Below are 20,914 nucleotides of genomic sequence, written 5' to 3'. Positions count from 1 at the left end.
CCATTATCTCACAACCGTGTCTTGAGAGAATCTGCTTTTTAAATCTTTGGCCTCCCAGTCAATTCCAAGTTCAACCGACTTTAACTAAGACTTCACTCAGAATTTCACCAAGCTTTTCACCCACACATTAATGCTTAGATCTGTCATGAACTGTCAAAATCTGAAGCCTGCTCAGAGATCGCCAGGTAAAATAAATGAAATACACAGAGGTTATTCCATCAAACGTCACCACTCCCTACTGGGCTCATACTTAATTTACTACTCCAGTGAGCACAGTCCATGCTGGGCGCTTTCATGCTCTGGAGAGCGGAGAGAACAGACTCTGGAGTACGTACATGCACAGCTTCTCAGTGTCTCCAGAGGACCTCCAGGGCGGCGACAACTCACTTAAGGCCTCTCCTGTACAGAGGCTGTCTCACAGGGACAGCGAGGCCACCCACTAGTCTGTGGAGATCCCTGTGAAAATATGATGCTTAAACTCCAAACTGTACTTGGTTCTAACCTCAGCCTTTTCAGCACTCACTGGAAGCAGCAGCAGCCTCTTGCTGGTACTCGGCACTTTCAACTAGCCTAGTCACGCGACCACAGTGGCTCTCTCACAACTGACAGTCTACAGTCTGAAGGGTAATTATGTCTCGCTCCAGGTTTGCTGCTTCCAAATACCACTTGGAGGTCTCTACTCAGTGGAGTAGCCATCCCACCATCAACCATCTACTGAAGACAACTCCTCAAAGGATGCTCACTCTGTAATGAGCTACAAACAGCAAAAGAACACTGGTGGCTCATTTTTGAGACAAATATTGTTCCATATGCATCTAGTGGCTTATGGGGGGGGGGATCAGACTGGAAAGCTGTAGAATTACACATATCCTCACCATTCAAAATAACTTATATGAAACTAATTCTGGCATAGATAAGTGGTGAAATTTAAAATAAAAAATAAAACAAAACCAAACCCAAAACAATGGATTGAACCTGCATGTTCTATTGCTTATAAACTTTCACATACTATTCTGCAAAAAAGACAATTGCAGCAAAGAAAAGGAAAATGGCCCTTTGCAAACAAGCCTAAAAGCATCCCTCCAAAAAGGAAAAACAAAAACAAAAACATGCATATATATGTATAGAGTGTTACTATTTAACACAATGCTGTTTCAGGGGGAAGGGAGATTAACTGCATAGGTTAAAGAAACAAAAACAAGAACCATGTGCAACATCTTAAGCCAGAAAAGCACCAAAATAAAAAATACCCAAAAAACAAAAATCACGTTTTATAAAGATTAACATATAAACACAAAATATTGATAGCAAGTTAGGAAGCAATTACCTGGACAGATACAATGTCCAATGTTGAGAATTTCTCTCCAATTAAAATCTTTTTCATCTCTAAAGAAACTGTAAAGTGCTAACTTAATTTATATAAAGCAGGCAAATTCTTCAAGTAATTTACTAAGCCAATTTGTATCGATCTAAACAAGGAACTAAAAATTAGGAACTATCGTGAAAAGAGAAAACCCAACAGGTTGTAGGCAGGCAAGGCAAGTGGTGTGTTCCACCATCCTACCCTTCTCCTTGCACCTGCCTGCACGAGCTAGCTACGTATCTGTCCTCTTACATTAACTCCCTAGGATTTGCTAAGATTTATGCAACAAGCACTAAACAGATGTACAGTCCTAAGAAAAAGAATGTTACTGAAAACTCAGCGCTGGAGACTAATTAAAGCAAGCTTTCGTTTGTCTACAGTCAAATTAACATTGCATGCTCACAAAGTCTGCACAGTGCTTCTGCCGAGGCTCTGCTACTCCTGCTCCTCCTGCTCCTCCCGCTCCTCCTGCTCTTCAGCTGCTTCGCGTCGGCAATCTCTACAGTTAGACGTCCAGATTTAGCCAGAAGTCTAAAAAGGGTCGGGGGAAAGGTTGAGAGCAGCTTTTTCATATTATATACACAGGCCTTCAACAGCGACAGCGTTTCCGATTGGCCGCTTGCGGTTGTCGCGTCTCGGCTTCTCTCTGGTGGAGGGAAGACCCGCGGCCCAAGGATCGATCGTTCCTCTCGCCATGATTCGGGGCCCCGCTCACCTTCGTCCAGGTCCATCCAGGCCTCGGTTCATCCAGGTCTGCGTGCTCGGCCACGGGCGGGCCTCCCGTCCCGTGCAGGCGATGGCAGAGTGTTCTTGCTCAGAACCGCCGCCTCAGGCCGCAGAAGCCCCGAAGGCCCAGCCTTGGCCTTCAGGTGGCCGCCATTCTTCCCACCACGCCACGCTCGCCGCCACTTTCGAGGCGTCCTCGAAGGCCTGGCTGGGGCTCCTCGTGGGCCGGGCCCTGGAGAGCAGGGCGCCGGTGGAGTCCGGGAGGCCGCCGCCATGCAGGCGCATCGTTGGCAGGGCAAGAGTCGCTGCGGAATGGCCGCGTGGCTTGGCCGGTGGCTGCCTCGAGGGCGAGGGCTCCTGGCGTCCGCAGGGTAAGGACCGAGGCTGCTCCCGGGCCCCTCTGGCTCACCCGGCGCAGGCCAAGGCCATGAGGAGCCCGGGGCGAAGAAGGCCGCACTCCCGAGCTCGCTGTGCTCTCTGCCTGAACTGACTTGGCAGTTCCCATTATGAGTCTTAATGTAAATGTCTGATATGCAAGGTATCCTCTACAGGGGTTGTAACCCACAGGTTGAGAAAGAACCACTGACAACGTGGTTGACAAAGCTGAGGTGTTGAGTGCATTCTAAACACGTGATATGCGAAACATTAAAATTATGAAGCAGCAGAAACTCCAAGCTTACAGAAGCTTTATAAGATCCTCCTGTTTAAAAAAGATTTTAAAAACGGTGATGTGTGGTACAGAAAACATTTTCAAATGAATGTGATGGCCGTGCGGCTAAAACCAGCATTCTAGAAGCTGAAATAAAAATGGCCACTATTTTTAAGCTCCCCTGGGCTAACACCACCTCTCTGTCTCTCTCTTGCTGTCTCTCTGTCTCTGTCTGTCTCTGTCTGTCTCTGTCTCTCTGTCTCTCTCTGTCTCTCTCTCTTTCTCACACACACACACATACACACACACAGACACACAAATGCACTTACTTCACACTCTGGGGCTTTTGGTTTTAGGAATGAGGATGTTGTTTGAGTTATTTGGGTTATTTTTATAAGGATATGGGGTCTGTTATGTTCTTCCCATCTAATCCCTAGCATCAAACCATCCTCCTGCCTCAGTTTCCTGAGTAGCTGAATCTACAGCACACACCACCACGTTTGGGCATTTCAGACAGACGAGAGTACTGTTCAACCTAGTGCTTTCTTGGCAAATATTTATTTTTATTTTTGTTTTGCTTTGCTTTCTGAGATAGGGTTGAGCTTCATAGTCCTGACTGTGGATCAGACAGACCTTGATATTGCTGGTGAACATTGTTTTCCCAATATGTAGATTGCCAATTTATCCTATTGGCTATGCCCTTTGTCTTATACAAGCTTTTCAGTTTCTTGTGGCCCATTTATAAATTTTTAATGTTAGAACCTGAGCTATTGGAATTCTGTTTATGACATTTAACCCCATTCCCATGAGATTTATGCTCTTCCCTGCTTTCTCTTCAGTTAGATTCAGTGAATCTGGTTTTATGTTGAGTTCTTTAATCCACCTGGCCTTGAGTATTGTGCCAGGTGACAAATATGCATCTACTTTCATTTTTCTACATACTTACTGCAAGTTAGACGAGCATCATTTATTGAAGATGTTTCTTTTTGGATTGTATATTTTTGAGTTTGTAGGAGATGAAATGTCCAAAAGTCTAGTTTAATTTCTGAGTCTTCAATTCATTTTTTTTTCTATTTTAAAACACTATAATCTTACGTTTAAAATGTTAGCCGTTTTTCTGGTTTTCTGCGTAGAACCCCCTTAACTCATGCCCCTTCCAACTGCTTCTATGAGGGTGCTCCTCCACACAACCACACAGAACTCTCTTGCTACCCTGGCATTCCCCTAGGCTAGGGCATTGAGCCTTTAAAGGACCAAGGGCCTTTCCTCCCATTGATGTCCAACAAGGCTGTCATCTGCCACACATGTGCCTAGAGTCATGGGTCACTACATGTGTGATTGGAAGATTAGTTCCTGGGAGTTCTAGGATATATGGGTGGTTGATATTATTGTTCTTCCTACGGTTGCAAACCCCTATAGCTCATTCAGTCATTTCTCCAACTCTTCCACTGGGGACTCTATGCTCATTCCAAAGAGGGGTCATAAAAATGTGCCTTGGTATTTGTCACTCTCAGGTGGAGCCTCTGAGGAGATAGCTATAGCAGGCTTCTGTCAGAAAGCACTTATTGGCATCTTCCATAGTATGTGGGTTTGGTATCTGAATGTGGGATGGATCACCAGGTGGGGAAGGCTCAGGATGGCCTTTCACTTGCTTAGTTAGTCACCGCAAGATATTTTCTATTGTTTGTCACTCTTGAGAATGGTGTCATTTCCCTAATTTCTTTCTCAGCCTGTTTATCATTTTTGAATAAAGGAAAGATACTGATTTCATCGAGTTAGTTTTCTATCCAGCCAATTTGCTGAAGTTGTATATCAGGTTTAGAAATTCTCTGGTGGTCAGAGCTTCTAAACCACTGATTGGGTGCTGACCCTGTGATTGAATTATGGGAAGATACTACTAAGGATGCCCACAAGAGATTGCTGACAGGAGCCTGATATAGCTGTCTACTGAGAGGCTCTACCAGTGCCTGACCAACACAGCAGTAGATGCTCACAGCCATCCATTGGTCAGAATACAGTGTCCCCAGTGAAAGAGCTAGAGAAAGGACCTATGGAGTTGAAGGGTTTGCAGCCCCATAGGAGGAAAAACAATATGAACTAACCAGTAGCTCCAGAGATCCCTGGGACTAATCCACCAACCAAAGAAAACTCATGGTAGAACTCAAGGCTCTAGCTAAATATGTAGTAGAGGAAGGCCTCGTCGGTCATCACTGGGAGGAGATCCTTGGTTCTGGGAAGGTTCTATGCCCCAGTAGAGGGGTATGCCAAGGCCAGGAAGAGGGAGTGCGTGGGTTGGGGATCAGGGGTTAGGGGTAGAAAAAAGGGGATCTTCAGAGGGGAAACTAGGAAAGGGTTTTACATTTGAAATGTAAGTAAAGAAAATATCAAAGAAAAAGGCATTTCTTAGGACTTTATGAGCTGATACCTAATTACAATCTTCATCATTTTTGAATGATGTCTTTGGGCAGACACAGGTGAATCATAAAGTAATAAAATGAACGTTGAAGAACCCCCACAGAAACCTGTCCCCCCAAAATGTTGGAATTTATTATCTCTACTTGCAGTTACCAGTGACTGTATATTTGAAGGAAAGCAGAAGCATACACTGTTGTGTTTTCTGACAGCTTTTTATTCCCTTAGACTCTGCTTTGACTTAGTGAGAGCTATTACAGAAATACTGATGTATTTGCCATTAGTGTGTTCAACACCGTCATCCACATTATTTTCACAGTAGCTAAATATTTCACAACAAGGATGCAGCATGGGTAAGTTTTCCAACATTAAGTCCTATCCAGAGAGTTTGACACACTCTCCACAATGAATGTATGATAGACTTTGTAGTTCAGTCTGTCTGGGAAGAAACTATGGGGCCCAAGTCCCATGAAGAATGCAGAGATCCATCTGGGACTAATATCTGTGGGATTTCATGATCACCCCTGAATAATAAGGTTCTTAAGAGTGAAGAGTTGGAGATTACTGTATTAATCATAAGAATAAATGCAATGAACTCAATTGTAACTCAAAGCTGACAGTCAATATGTACTATGTATAGCCTTATCAAAATATCAAATTAATTACAAGAACAAATAAACAACCAATATATAACAAAACTTTGAATGAAAACATGAAAAACCAAATAACTAAACTAATCAAAACTCAAAGCAAAATCAAACCATAAAAATTGTGTAACACAAAATTTTTGTCTGCACATTTTGTAGCACAGACTTACAGCCTGTGGCTGTTTGGTAATTGAATAGAAAAGCAATTCCTGGAGGTAGCAATCTTTGCAGGAGAAATTTAAGCAACACTCTCCTTTTAGAGTATAGGTCTGAAGGATATGGCCTCCCAAGTCAAAACAGAACTGATGTTGTAGAATTGGGTCCCAGTTTATACAATTTTGTTGACTGATCTCCATGTAATTATTCATGATGACCCATCAGGAAAAGATAAATTTGCACTCAGAGTCTTCATGGATGCCCAGTAGCAGTTGATGTGTCTCAGCACTTCTCTAAGTCCCTTTAAATGTGCACTCTTCCTGGGCCAGAGGCTAGATGAAATTAAGGCCTGTTCATACCAAAGAAACCAAAATAAAGGAAGCGTATATAGCCCATTACAGCCATGGTTATTAGGGATGAGAGGCAATAGTGGTGTTTTTTGGTACACTCTCAGTGCTCCTCCTCCAGCACTTCTCTGAGGGAGACCGTGGTCTGTGCCATGTTCCGGTGTCTGTTGGAGTATTTCACACTTAGGGAAGGAAGAAACAAAGGCCTGGTAAGCATTTTTCAATTGAGCTATCCCTCCCAGATCAGCTCTATTCAGCTGGACAAAGCAACATAACCTATCAGCTGAGATCATTCCGTGCATCCCAATTGTCATAGAGCACCTGAGCTTGAAATTATTTCTCACCATTTAAAAACTGCTAGAAACTAAACTTGCAACTACACATTATACTAGAGTTTTAAAAAACACCACATTTCCCCAGTTGTGCAGATATATTATATTGAGTAATAACATTGTAGCAATGTCTGAATGTGAGTTCAAGAGAGATGTGTGCAACCTTGAAAACCATGTGGATCCTTATGGGGTGGGAGCATGCCCTGAACTGAAGTGAAGGCTATGATTTTTTTCTCCAGTGCAGGAACCTCACAGGGTTCCTCTTGTCAATCCCTCTATCTGCAAATAACCATAGAAACCATACAACACAAAACCCATGGGTACTTCATAGATCCTAGAACCTGCAAAAGTTTGCTAAATAAATATATTCACAAGGCTAGGTAATGAACCTTAAATGTGATGGTTCTGAAGAAACAGAACAACACCCCTGTACATCTATGACTATTGAAGGGCACACCCTCAAACATACATAATATTTGTGTTTTGCAATACGAGCATATTGTATTACTGTGACCTATTTAGTTTCCTGGTTAATACTAATATAAAAATCTCCCAGATTACTTTGGAGGCATAAAAGAAGCAAATCTTGAATGGGAAAGGTACTTACTGAGCATAGCATATAGGCAGCTCAGTCAGTGATATCCTTTCCACTCCTAAACCGGTCTGGGATTCAGGGTACTTGTCCTATTATCCAATCTGACTCAGTAAGTTCTTAAGGCTGTGTAGAATACGTTTGTTTCCCAGCCTAGGGTCACATGTTGGTGGTGGAACAGCCTCTTGTTCTTGTTCACTGTTTCAGACTTGTTCCTAAAAAAGAGTTTCTTCCAATAGGATCTCCCTTTTCCATCACCTGACTGACTTGGTGTCCAATGGTATGAGCCCAGAGTAATATGAACTATCTATAACTAGGATCCAAACGAACCATTTTCTCCCCAGAATGTGATTGTGTCAGGGCTATTTTGAGTAAGATACGGCTGACTAGTTGAAGGACACATGCTTGCATGGATTATCTCACACTGAGTTCATGGAAGGGCTACACCACACAGTATCTTTCTGTTCTTCAGCAGATGGACATCAGGATAGCCTCTCCTTCAGGGCTGCTCTGAGGACCACTACAACCCTGAGCACCATAGACTCTGTGGATATCTCCTCCTTGTTCTGGAAGCACTGGGTCAAAGAGGACTTCTTTCCCACTTTCTGAACATGGCTTCCAACAAACATACTCAATTTTATACTACCAGAACTGTCTGAAGGTCCTCATTTCTCCCAAACTCCACTGAGGCTGATTTTAACTCTGAGAAAATGATTTTGAAGAAAAGCCATGCTGAATGCTACACAGATAAGATAGCGTGAGGACTTTAGATTATCTAGACCCTCAATGGGCTCCTGAAACAGGCCTGGTTTTGCTCCACAGCTATGGGAATTCTGCTGGATGCAAGTTCAGCTCCAAGCAACTCAATCTCTCAATGAGTAAAATCCAAGACAAACTACAAGGCAAAGCTTTACTGAGCAGATGTAGCAGGAAATGTAATGGTGGCAAGAAATGAGGAAAACAACCTGGAATGCTTAGAAGACACATTGAGCCACCTGACCTTCAGGTGGTCCTTCACAATTCACCAAGAGCAGAAAAGGGACATAAACACGTAGATTTTATACAGCAACCGCCTCCTTCCCTCCATATACCATATCCCTTTTATATGCTCTAAAGATTTCAATGAGAATTAATAGTTTTGTCTCTAGTCAGTTAAAAATCTGACCCTAAAATAATTTTTGTGTTCTTTTTATTTGGGAGTTAATTGAGCATGCAGAATAATTGGACTGCTGTATTTGATATTTCATAGGTGCAAACTAAAACCTCAGAGTGCATTTCTCATTAAATTTGGTCTCTAGAGACACACACAGCTGCATTTATGAACAATCACACACGCACACACACAAACAAACACACACATTTGTATATACAAGCACCCATATCACAAACACAAGATTACCTAGTATTACACAAACACACAACTTTAGTATAAACAAGCTCAGCCACAAGTGGTCCAAACACACACAGACAAACACACACACAAGACACACAAACATACACACCACACAATACACACACAGAGACACACAAACACAAATCAATGAAAATGTTACTCTCGCCCAGCATATTTCCTGTTGCATGAGCACCTTCTAGGACCTCTGATGTGTATATGTATAAGGTTCTTAGACTCAGGCAGTCTTTGCTGCCCTCATCTGTAATTAACTCCTCTTCAGAAACTTTTTTATCCAGATACTTGCTGGTCCTACAAGGAAGTTACAAGCTCTGCACAGATAACCTGGACAACCCAGTACCAAATTCCCAAGAAAGAGATTCCTAAGAAAAGCCTCCAACAAGCCCCATGTTGACTCTCTGTGTAGGTATTGCTTCACTATACCTACACAGGATCCTTGGTAGCATCAGAGGAAGACAGTGACTTTTGGTCACTACCCAGGAACTTTTGAACCTATTACAGTTCATGTGATCTTAAATCTTACTCAATATCAGTCAGAAGAATGCTGATGAAATGACATGCTGTGACATTTCTTAAATGCAGTGCTGTGCCAATTATGAGGGGGAATCTATCCTGAAACAAAGCCATGCCCACGATATAGTTAGCAAAAACCATGTTAGCAGAGGAATGAGCTGTAGGATTCTGTGCATGTTCATGGTGGAGCCAATAAGACAAACCGATATCTCCCAGGGAGATAACTCTATGCAGGGAAAGTAAAGAAATCTAAAACTTATTTTTAAAATAGCTGTATTGTTTATCAGTTTGTTGAAATAAATAAGAGACGGAATACCTCCTGATAGTGGACAAGAGATGCCAAGACTACTGGACAGAACAAAACAGGAAATGTCAGGTTTATTGAGAGTCCAAGGCTCAAAGAAGTAATATAGAGAATGAGTGGATAATTCAGATGTCATTGAAGGGCCTCCCAACACACCGAGAGAGACACAAGTCAGGAAAACCATGTATACACAAAAAGAAACACACAGACACACAGTCACAGACACAGACACACACACAAGCACACACAGACTTATTCACATAAAATCATAATTGAGCAGAAAACAATGAGGTATCTATTGTGCCAAACTTGCAGTTTCCTGAACCAGGCTACCTCCACAGAGAGGCCTGTAGATGATCACATAAACAAACACTTGGAGGAGACATAGGTGAGTGCCTGGAGAAGTTGTTGGACTGTTACATTGGATTGTCTATGTTTATGGTTATACATGAGGGCCATCGGCCTCTGATATATATTATCCTACCTGCTGCTCCTTGGCACTTGGGACACAGATGTTCTTGCTGGCCTCCTCACAGAACCTCTTTTCTTCCCCACAGGACACTTGTGTTCCAGCCTGCTCCACCAGCAGCTTTCTGTTCTCATTCAGTAATATCCTTACTTTTTCATTGAGTTGAGTGCACTCACAAAAGAGGTGTTGCTCCTTGATGCTGATCCACAAAGCAAAATTGGATGATTCCCAGCCAGATTCCATTTGCTTACCCCTCCTCCAAGTCCCATGATCCCTGCAAGGGCCCTGATCCCCAGACAGCCCCAGAAGAGTCCACACTATACATAGCAGCACCAAACAGAGGCAAGTGAAATCAAGATACCAGCCATATTCCACAGGACTCAACAAACTTCTGAAAACCCTGACACCAAGAGTGCTCCCTATACATCACAGAAGAGGAAATGTTCCTCATGGTTGATTATAGGTCTGTGGTACCAAAAAAACCTTCAGCAGGTAGAGGGCTTACCCCTCTGAGAGAGTTGAGAAGACCCAACAGGTGTACACTCTTTCCATTTTTGTCAAGAATCCTACATCTTTTAATCTTTCGTCAGAATACTAGAGGTTCAAGGGTTCCTGGATATTCCAGCACGGTGGAAAAGTTTTCTATGTAGAGGATCTTGAATTTGGAAGAATAAAGATTGGAGGGTCTTAGACACTCTTCACACTTAGGACAACTGAGTCCAAGAGGTACAAATCCAAGACCCTAGCCTCAGGGCAGGGTTCCTGGATAAAAAAACACATAGCATGGATCCAGAGCCCTTGGTTTTGTTCAAAGTCCTAAAAGGACAGAAGCATTCCCTGCCTAGTTGTGGAGGTCTCAGTTGTGCAACTGACTCACCTGTAAGAATAATTATCCTCGATCAGTTCCTTGGAGTAGTCCATGGAACCCTTTATGGACTTGGTCATTTTCTCCATATCCACCATTGTCTTCTCATGTTGTGATTTAATGATGTTGAATTCAGTGTTCATCCTGTGTTAGGGCATGGCCCAAGAAGCAAATAATCTGCTGAATTAAGGATTCAATAATCATGTGCAAACAGGCTACCCAAGCCAAGTGCATGCCACATCCTGGCTCATTCAAACTGGGTCCACTTGATGCTAATTAAACTTACTATCCTGGGCAGAGGACAGCAGAGCCAGGGGACCAAATGGAGGTAGCTGACCTTCAAGAGCTTCCAGGGCAAGCATGAAGGAATAGACTACTTCTATGACAATTTTCCACTACAATGTGCCACAGGCATGGGTCCAGTAGATATGTGTAATGGCTTTCCTCTTATTTTTAAGGTAGGGATTCTCATTCCTTTGTTTGGTTCCTGTTGTTATGGGAATTCCCAGAGGACACCACTAGTATTTACAGGACAAAGGCTTTATCACACCTCCTCCCCCAGGGGATTCTTGTGTGACAGCAAGGAAACACCAGGAGCAAACTTCCCTGGTGATCACTTTGGGCCTCTATGGACTCAATACTATCAGGACCTGCAAACTGTGCATCACACAAGTCCTCAGACACCATCAAAGGTCCCAGAGCCCCAGTCCTGAACAAAACACACACAACTACATTCACACACACAGACACAATTAGAATGCCAAATAAATCCAGGGAGGTGCCATCTCTCAGAATATAATGAACAATATCAGAGTAAAGCCATGATAGCCTGCAGGCATTGCATTCACACAATGAGAGGCAGCAAGTGTGAGCAGGTCCTTTCAGCTCTTTACAACAAGAATCAGATTGCAAGCACCCCAAGGTCAAGTACAAAAGAAGATGATAATAAACACACAGCACCTTGTTTATCCAACAATGAAACACCTGTCAGGGCTACTTAATGGAATGATGGGAGATAACACACTCCATTCATGGAAGGAAATTGGGTTAACAGATGGCACAATACAGTCAACAGGGTACTGGGCATAATTACTACCTGTAGTTCAAATCTTCACACTTGTAAAGTTCCAGGACTCCACACATTTCCTCCATGTCATTGCTGATCTTCCTCATATACAATTTCAGTTCTTCTACTTCATTTATATTTGATGTCTGATTAGTGATGTTGGAATTTTCAGATGAAGCAGACCCTGGAGAATGAAAAACAAAAATGAATTTGCATACTTGATGGCCCAGGGGCAGGGGAGACCATTCTGAGTCCCAAGGAGAATATTGAGGGAGAGAAAAGGTAAAGACAGGGTGAATCCCTAAAAGAGCAGAAAAGCTCTCTTCCAGCTAGTTTGCCAAGCTATGTTCTTCTTCCTAACCATCATTATCAGACATATGCCACACTCCCTATTACAGGCCCCCTTGCCCTGAAATCTATAAGATGCCTCAGAAATAAAGATACGGGGAACATTGTCAGGTCATATCAGATGTGATGCAGGGAAATTCTGAAGTTCATCGTGCTTAGCACTATTAAGCCCTAATTAATCGTGTGTCTTCAAATCCAAAGTGTCTGAGACCTCACCACATGACATGACCAGGGGAGCATCCTTCTCTGTTCTTTTCTTCAGAGACTCATGTAACCTACAGTAATCTGGAAGATGAAGTTCTTCAACTCCCTTCCATGAAAGGAATAACACACTGTTATTCTCATAGTGCCCACTCCTGGCATTCTTTGTCACTCACAATGAAATTAAATAGCTCCCAGAAAAGTAGCTGCAGGTTTGTCAATTCCTGGCTCTGTCAAACGAATCATCAGAAATTCTTGACTCTTTGTCTGACATTGACAAAGTCCAAGGCTTCAGCTTGTAAGACCTACTCCTGGAAGGCCCAGCTCAAGCCTAAATCTACCAGGAAGTTCCCCAACTCTGCCTAGGACTCACTGTGCCTTCTCCAGAATGATTTCCTTCTTCCTTTTTTAAGAGAGAGGATTTCCTCTTCCTTCTGTGTTGGTCTGGTCTCTCCTTCATCTCCATTCTCTTTCTGACATAGCCTGAACAGCCAGGAAAACATCCCTGTTGCTGAACCCAGAGCAAACGAAGGGATGACTCACAGGCAGTTGCTGTTACCACAACACAGAGATGACATCACAGAAGTTTCTAGTTCTCTCCTAGATACAAGAGATTGTCCAAGGAAGGCATTACTGATGATGTCACTAGGAACTGCCATGACCTACCTGCTAACTCGTTCTCCCCAACCTGGTCCTTTTCTGCGGTGCCTTTCCTGGAGCCCCTCATGGACCCATGGGATACCCTTTGGCAACATCTCCTTCCAAAGCTAGAGAATTCAAAGTGCTTCATTAGAAGTCATGTGCTTTTGATGGGGAATGTTGGTTAGGACTGACATGCTTAAGAGATTTTTGTTAGCACCCAAACCTCTAGGGACTGTGGATGTTGTAGATTTTTCATAAAAATAAGTATACCACCTGAGTCAATTCCTGTGACATACATTCCAATTTCCCAAGGTTTTCCTGTCTCACAGAGGCAAATGTCATTCTCCTATATATTTAATTGTATAAAACCTGGATAATATTTTCAAACTGTGCATTCCTTGATAGTGGGCATTCTTTCCATATATATCCATGTGTTTCACAAAATCTCTGGTTTACAATCCTATCTTTTACAAGGGAAACTCCCTTTTCTTTGAAACATAGGGGATCAACTACAGGGCAAGTATAAATAGTAAACTTGCTGTCCCATCTTCAAAACATTATCTTGCACATGCTCCTGTTCTCAAATACAACCAGACAATTTAAATGGGCATCAGAGAGCAAAGGTCATCCTGGACTGTACATTACTACATTGTAGCCTCATAGCCATTACTTCTCCTGAATTGTGACATTGAGCAATGAGGAGGTTGCAGGTTGTACCATGATACTGTTCTCACAGCAAATATCAGACTCAGGAGGTAGGGCAGGGAGTGCAATGGCCTGAGTTGAGATGAAACCTCAATTTTAATTGTCTATAAGTTCAGGATGCTGTCCCTTTGGCATTATCATCTCTAGCTTCTGTGTTCTGATGCTGGGTTTGCTGAATCTGTGCCTGGAAGGACAGACTAGGTCTCTAAACTCTCAATAGTTTATGGCACGGCTGTGGGTATACCAGAAACTGAGAGGACATTTATCCCTTCTTTTTTCAGAACACGGACTCTTGATCCTTGGCCTAGTCCTATGAATTTTGAAAAATAAATAATCGATATTTCTGGGAGAATGACCCAGCATAAGGAGGTCATGGTGAATTCACCACAGATATTTCATCAATTTGAACACATAATGCAAGTGCATTGTTCCTTAAAGTATGGTTTCTAGTCCTAAGCATTGGCATTGTCAGCAGACTGTAAAGCAGACAATTCCTCAGGTCCCACCACATACCCTTATGGTCAGAATATAGAGGGAGACACACACACACACATGCATGCACACAGACTCAGGGTGTGTTGCAGGGAGAATGAGAGACTACAATTGAAATAGAATCCAGAGGAAATGCAGAGGACATTCTGTTTAAGAGGCCCAAAACCTGAGAAGAGTATTAATGAGCCCAAGACCTTCCATCATGTATCAGGATGGACCAAATGGGACCAAGCTTTCCTGGTGATATAGCAAGCTTCAGCAGGCAACACCTGCCAGACAATTACAAAGCTTTGCAAACAAACAAACAAGCAAACAAACAAAGAACTCAAGCAAGCAAACAATCAAACAAACCTCACAGCAGCTAATATCTCACTCAAACTGTCACATGTCAATGCCTCTATTAATACATGCTGAGACATCACATCCTCTTCAATCCCTGAATTGTAGGCTTTCATTTTCATATAAAAGAAATAAAATAGCCCATGTCCGCAGCTCACTCCTGCTCAGACTTCAAGTACAGCCTCTGAGAATGTATAGGGAGAAAAGGTTCGGCACAGTGACACCCTGGAGTTACAGTCTCCCAATACCATAAAATTTAATAAGAATAAATTGTAGGTCATACCATAGACCCAAGAAATTGACCGTGGTGTTTGACAGAATGAACGAATACCTCTTGTGCAAAGCTTTCTCACTGATGAAGATCAGGTGATCTTGTAGCTCATTTTTCCCATAGGTCATGGGCGCAGTGGTTAGGCTCTCTCCTTTCCTCCCCCATCTTCTGAACAGGAGTGTTGGGGATGATGGTGGTACCCCAGCAGCCCCTATGGGTAGATGAACACAAGTGAATATGCATACTGACAAGTCACAGAGTATTAACAGAACACTGGGTCCTATACAGACATTTGACAAAACAGGAATGCCTGTGACCCAGTCATACCTATTTTGTTTTACTCATCTCATGCATCACGTGACCTAGGACAGGATCCTCAGGCTTATTCATAGCTGCATATGATTTAAAAAGGCAGTACTGTCCATAAGCCTGTGGTTACAGAAACCATCAGAAAATTATCATAGTCCACAAGCACAAAGATGGTGTGGAGATGCCTATATCTCCTGTCAGGTGACTCTAGAAACATGACTATAGATAGAGAGACAGTGCAGGAGCACAACACGTTCCCAGACTCACCAAGTCAACTGAGTGAGAGCCCAGTGTGCCCAGAGTTGGCAAGAAAGCACCACTCTCTACCCGGGCTCACTATTTTGACAGTCTAGTGGCTAGACCAGAGAACAAATTGATACTCACACCTGCTACTTATATGGGCAACTTTCAGGGAACACTGATCAGAGACGTTCTTCTGTGACGTCTGAGAAATGAAAGGTCTTCCCTGGGAAGCCAATTTGTCTCCTTCATAGGAGAGCTGGACAGACAGTTCACCTAATGGAGTCCCTGGGGTAAAGGACAGTGATGCCCTGCCCTGAGGTGCTGACATCTCACTCACAGTCCTCTGCCTGCTGCTGCTTTCACTTTTGTCCCATTCAAACCCATTTCTCCTGTAAGAGGAGAAGCCTGAAACTCCCAGGACAACAGCTTTGGCCTGAAAACTTCATTGATCTGGGAAAAACTAATGTCCTGTATCATTGGCAAATTCAGGATCCATGACAAGCAGGCAAGGCCAGAAGCTTCCCAGAGAGACTAACTCCTGAGTCCCAATTCCTGAAGACCCAGAAACAGACTGTGGTCTCACTCAGGAATTTTCCCATCTTCTCACCAATACTTATGGTGGTGCATTTTCAAGGACCATTTATTTCTTGATGCTTTAGTCTGAGGGTCAAGGGTCATCTTTCTTCCTCTCACTTGTGTTCATTTTTTCTCCTAAGTAGCATTCTTGCTCTGGCCAACATATCTATGGGTGATTAGGAAAGCAGTGCATAAAGTGGTCCAAGAGCAGTTGGTGTTGCCACAACACTGGTGACATCTCAAACCATGCCAGGCCTCTCCAGGATACAAAAGATTGTCTAGGGAATGAACTGCTGATGTCATGGGGAACTGACACTGCAACCATGCTAAGTAGCTCTCCTCACAAGTCATGCTGCACTTTCCAGGAACCACTCCTAACACTGAAGTGTTAATCCTTTCAGTACCTCCTCCTTCCAAAGACCTCCAACAGATTGGTTGGAAACTCATTACTAATTCCCCCATGGCGAACCGATTGTTTATTTTCAAAAATTTACCCAGGAATGTTTCATTTCTTTCTCAAAATTTCCCTACTCATATAAATGTGAAATAAAATACGCCTGAAAACTTAGATCAGGACAAATATGGATGCAGAAGGAACACCTGCCTCAAGTAGTGATGATTTGAAGTACACCCAGGAAGAGCCTACAGGGCCTTGAACTCACAGATATCTACTTGTGTCAGCCATACTCCCAAGCGCTGAAATTAAACGCAGGCAGAACCAGGTCAGGCATTCCCCTCACCTCCTTTCTCTCCCCTACTTCAACTTGTGTCCCAACATTTTCTTTGGTCCCTACCTCCAATAGAAAGCAGGGCAGAAGGTACTCTGATTCTAGCTAGTGGCTCTTTTACTGTCCTTCTCTTGTGAAGCCTAGACCACATGTGGGCTGTTAGTCAATGTGGTCACAGATAGCTTCAAACATTAAAATATACCCTTTGTTACAAGATCCAATCTTCTTGAAACTCAAACTGTGTTCACTGAAAAATAGATCATAGATGGAAAAGAGGGAGAGAGAGAGGGAAACACCAAATTCTTGCATGCATGTTGCCACATGCCATAATAACACAGTAATCCCATTTAGTCAAGTTTGTATGGTAAAATATTAAATTGCCTATATTTAAATTTTAAGAACGTTAAAAAAAAAAACAACCACAGAACTGGAATCCCAGTGAAAACAGGTTTGCTTTCTTTGCTGTTGTTTCATTTTGTTTTAAGAGAGGAAGGATTTACTTTGGCTCAGAGGATAAATGTATCTTGATGGGAAAGGCATGGAGCTGGGGCTCTAGCTGTGTTTGCCAGAGCATGTACCACCTGCTTGTTCTATGAAACCTACTAGGAAGCAATGAGGAGAGGGGACACACAGGACTTGAAAATGAGAGTCTCTGAGCACACACAGTCTGGGCTTCAAGAAAGCTGTGATTTTACTGTTTAGATCTGATCTCTCTTTCTCTCTCTCTCTCTCTCTCTCTCTCTCTCTCTCTCTCTCTCTCTCTCTCTCTCTGTCTCTCTCTCTCTCTCCCTCTCAATTAATGTTCTAAGTATAGCATACCGCATGACAGTCATATTGATTCATTTTGAGGGAAACCAGAACTTACTTCGTTCAGATTCTTGAGATCCCTGAATCAAAGTTAAAGACTCTGATTTTTAATAATTTGATGATGCCTTGTACTCTGCTGAAGCAAGAGCAGGGCATGCAGTTTCAGGCCTGCCTGGCTTACCGAGTAAATCCCACACCAGCCTGTCCGACAGTGTGGTGTTCTGTCCCAAACATAAACACGGATTCGGATGGACCCAGTGTTCCTTCAGAACATATTTAGATTAAATCATCAACCCCATTGCTCCCCAAGCCAGAAATATTTAACATTTAAAGCTGTTTCCTCTAGTGCATTCTTCCTTTCTCTTGAATACACTCCTCTTTTAGTCGTTCAGGTAACCCAACTTTCTTAAGTAGTTATATAGAGCATTTGAAAAATCCTTACATGTTGTAGTCATTACACAAAGTTCTGATTGAAATCCCTCGGGAGAACTTTTTATGACACATACATGGATAGATGTCAGTCTCCAGCTATAAAGTAAGGCTCTTGGGGACAACGCTTGTCTGAGAGTTAACAGCTTACCCAACAATCTCAGAACACGATAGGTGTTGGATAAGAATATCTGCTGAACTAATAAAATGCCTTACCACTTACATGGGCCAAGTTTTGAAGCGTTCAACATTTAGCCACTGCTCCTGCTCCATCTCGCATCTCTGTGAAGGTTTTAGCTTTAAACGTTCATGTGGCGAGATGAGTACTGATGATTTTCTAGGAGAATAAGAAAGCACTTTGTTTCTTAGCACTTTGGAGAAGAAAGCCAGAGGTTCTCTAATTTTCTAACTGCGGTGAAGTCCTAACATTCAGCACCCAAAAAGCACTACACATAACATTGGAGCTTCCCACTGTAAGTGGTGGAAGCTGATAGGATTTTATATAGTAAAGTTCAAAAGAGGTCGCTGGATTTAATTCCCAATGATCTTAAATGTCAAGACTGAATTGTATTTTTAACCAAGAATAGCTTACTCCCTAATAATGATACCAATAGAACACGAGCAGATGGACTACATATTGTGCAAACTCACAAAAGCAAATGCAGTTGCAGATGGATCAAAGTCGAAGGACACTCCTGAAAGGTTAGGAAGCAGGAGGCAGCGAATCTTACCCTGGCAAAGGGCTGGAAGTCTAAGGGTAAGAAAAGGATAAGCAAGCCTGGCACCTGACCTACAAGCTCTCAACAGGCAGAGGGCCCACCTGAGGAGACTCAGGAAGTCCCTGGGAAAATGTCATCAGAACAGCACCTCAGCATGGATGAAGCCAGAAATTTTGGACCAGGCTTTTGAGACGGTTCAAAACTTCAATCAAAAAGGAGTAAGAAATACATAGATTGGGTATGCAGAGCCAAAATTCATTGCCCACTCAAGATTACAAGGTTTGAAGCAGGATGGGGATTCCTGCGAGGAATCCCTGAAGGGATGGACTGATAACACACCGGTCAGTTTGAGGTGCAAGAAATAAGTTAAAGGAGTTTAGGGAATAAATCCAAAGACCCCGATTCTCATCTTCTCACACGCAACACTCTGAGCCCCTAAAATGACTCAATCTGTGCGTGGCGCATGCTGTGAGATCCAGGGGAAAGCGAAGTTAGCTGGGGCTGAATCCCAGGCCAGGTCCCTGACCCTGGGAACAGTTCAGGGAGGCCAAGGCCACCCGAGTCTGAGGCGTGGCTCTGGACTTCTGGCAGCCACCGGCCTCCCCAGGCGGCGGTCAAGAGGTGAGCCCCATCTCCTCCCGGCGCCACCCGCTGACCGCGCAACCCAGTCGCCTCCACTCCCCGGGCCACTGTGCAACACTCGGGAATGAAGTGCAAAGCTGAGAAAAGGATGAAGCACGGAAACCGTCCTCTCAGGACCATCGCGAGAGGTCGACCGGACAAAGGCGCTTCGGGCGGCGAGCAAGGAGGAGCCGGGACGCTGGAGGAAGCGCTGCCCCGGCTGGGAAGCAGCTGGAGACCTCATCCCGGACCGCTTCCTGAACGGAACCTGAGCGGGGAGAGGGAGGCAGGGAGCAAGGACAAGCGGGAGGGGTGGGCGCGGGCGCGGTACCCACCGGTTCCTCCCAGGCGGGGCTCTGGGCTCCATGCACGGGGCGCACGTGCTGCGGCTCCATCGCGCCGGCCCGCGCCCGCTGACCGACGGAGCGCACGGACATGGACGCCCGCTGCCGCTGCTGGCTGTGCCTCCCTCGCTGGGGTGCGGGTCGCTGCCGCCCAGGCTCCTGCCCGGGGCCACTCACAGGCCCTCCAGTGCTCTCTGGCTTCCGCCGCGCTCGCCCGCCTCCGCACCGATCCCTTCCTCCCCTAGCGCCTCTGCAGCCACAGGAGTGCAGCTCCGAGGCGCAGTGGCGAATACTTGGCTCCTCGAGCTGCCCTCGCCTCCCACAGCCCCAGAATCCGCCCCCTCTCTCTCCAGTCTCCGCCTCCGTCTCCCTCCCGTTTTCTCCTGCCCTCCGCCCATTCCCCAGCGACCCCTCCCGGCAGGCACCCCGGGATGCATGTGACCCCCCTGCCAGGCCATCTAAGGACAGAACAGAAAGCAGCCAAGGAGTGGTCACAGGCACCTGGTGGTGGTGCAGCTAAAAGAGGCAGCCTCACCTGAGTATAGGCTAGCAGGACCTTTCTTTCCTTTTGGCATCCCTCCCTATGGGTGCCTGTAGCCCCCAGCGGCCGCCTCCGGAGCTGAACCTGGAACCAATTGCCCAGGACAGTACCTGGCTTCAACAGAGCAAGGCTGTGCATCACACCCCTGAGCCACTCCCAAGCACCTATTCTAGCAGCTGGGCTGTCTGGCTGGGATGTCTGGGGAGCCCTGCTTTTGTTCATTTTCTATGGCTGAAAGATTTCCTGGAAAGAAAGCCAGCTAAGGAGCCAGTCTGTGGTCACCTGTGAGCACTCAACTCAAATTAGGGATAGGGGCAGTTCAGAGAGAGGGCTTAAATGTCAACTGTCTCTCCTGCTTCTCTCTGGGAAAAAGAAAATAAAAATTGCAACGAGCAAGTTTTTAAATCATCTTAATTGAAATCCTCTTTACTAGCAGTGGAGACTGTTTCCTTCAGGTTGCAAAGAGAGCAGTGACTGCATTTGCATGGGTCATTTCCTCTCTCATGGACTTCAGACTCCTGCCAGCTCCATCTCCTGGCCCTTAGTCTGGTAGACAGATGCATTCACACGTTTTGAAACTGAAAAATCAAAACACTTACTTGATCCAGCATGCTCCCAAGTCATACTAACTTCCCAGGCTAATATTCCACTGAAGCTACACCTATAAAGGTCACCTAAGGATTGTGAAGAGAGCTGAGCCACTGGATGGTTTCCAGCCCTCACTTTCTATGACTTGACTGCCTAGAT

The 20,914-nt window shown here is 44.3% G+C and overlaps 1 pseudogene; it reads right to left on the bottom strand.

Moving 5' to 3' along the window:
- Window positions 1–6,214: 6,214 nt before the first annotated feature.
- Window positions 6,215–19,700, bottom strand: LOC147001642 (uncharacterized; annotated as a pseudogene).
- Window positions 19,701–20,914: the final 1,214 nt, after the last annotated feature.

Source organism: Mus caroli, unplaced genomic scaffold, assembly GCF_978045245.1.
Source record: "Mus caroli unplaced genomic scaffold, Mus_caroli_1 scaffold_12, whole genome shotgun sequence".
Taxonomy (NCBI): Eukaryota; Metazoa; Chordata; class Mammalia; order Rodentia; family Muridae; genus Mus; species Mus caroli.
Note: the sequence above shows the minus strand (reverse complement) of the source record. Positions and strands in the feature narration are given on the sequence as shown.